This window comes from Otolemur garnettii, unplaced genomic scaffold (genome assembly GCF_000181295.1).
Source record: "Otolemur garnettii isolate 467f Iridium unplaced genomic scaffold, OtoGar3 scaffold00013, whole genome shotgun sequence".
Taxonomy (NCBI): Eukaryota; Metazoa; Chordata; class Mammalia; order Primates; family Galagidae; genus Otolemur; species Otolemur garnettii.
The window spans coordinates 13,946,311-13,947,420 of NW_003852408.1; the positions used below are offsets into that span (position 1 = coordinate 13,946,311).

The following is a 1,110-nucleotide window of genomic DNA, read 5'->3' on the forward strand; positions in this document are numbered from 1 at the left end:
TTTTTTTTTTTTTTTGAGACGGAGTCTCACTTTGTCGCCCCAGGTCCATGGCATCATAGCTCAAAGCAACTTCAAACTCTTGGGCTAAAGTGATCGTCCTACCTCAGCCTCCTGAGTATGTTGGACTGTAGGCATCTGCCACAACCCCTGCCTATTTTTACAGAGGGAGGGGTCTCACTCTTGCTCAGGCTGGTCTTGAACTCCTGAGCTCAGGCAATCCACCCACCTTGGCTTCCCAGAGTGCTAGGATTACAGGTGTGAGCCACCATGCCCGGCCTTAAAATAATTTTTGAGGCTCAGCGCCTGTGGCTCAAGTGGCTAAGGCACCAGCCACATACATCTGAGTTGCCCGCCAAACAATATGACTGCTGCAACCAAAAAATAGCTGGGTGTTGTAGCGAGTGCCTATAGGCCCAGCTACTTGGGAGGCAGAGGCAGAAGAATTGCTTAAGCCCAGGAGTTAGAGGTTGCTGTGAGCTGTGATGCCAAGGCACTCTACCCAGAGCAATAGCTTGAGGCTCTGTCTCAAAAAAAAAAAAAAATCTTTTTTTTTTTTTTAAGAAAACCCAAAACCACATATTTGAGGAAATGATTCTAAGCTATTTCCCTGGCCTCATCTGTTGTACCAATTTAGAGCACCTGAAACCATCAGGACAGGCCTCAATCTATATTTCTCCTTCCTGCAGAAAACCTTTCCTGGAGCTCCATTTTGAGAACCTGCCCTCTGCTTCCATCTGTGTTCCGGAAACATCTGCAGAAGTCCTATGCACTGTCTCTCAGGCAGTGACCACATATATGACCCATTTTATGTATAACTTAGTGCCTAAAAGGCATTTTTCAGTCCTTTAGAACTGGCATGTGTCAGTTCAGCTGGCACTAAGGGTCCATCCACTAGAGCTGTCTCATACATACTGCTGCGGTGATGAGAATGTTCTCTATCTGCACTGGCCAATACAGTAGCCACCAGACATGTGTGACTGTTCAGCACTTAAATTGTGGCTACTGAGGAAGTGAATTTTTAGTTTTCTTTAATTTTAAATATATGAATTCCTGTAATATCCAGCAGTTTTGAACTAAATATAGCACACAGGCAAGGCAGTGTAATTAGCA

The 1,110-nt window shown here is 45.0% G+C and overlaps 1 protein-coding gene across 1 annotated transcript in view; it reads right to left on the minus strand.

Moving 5' to 3' along the window:
* VIL1 (villin 1) overlaps positions 1–1,110 on the minus strand; it is a 22,366-nt gene that overhangs the window by 8,098 nt on the left and 13,158 nt on the right. The window lies entirely within an intron of this gene.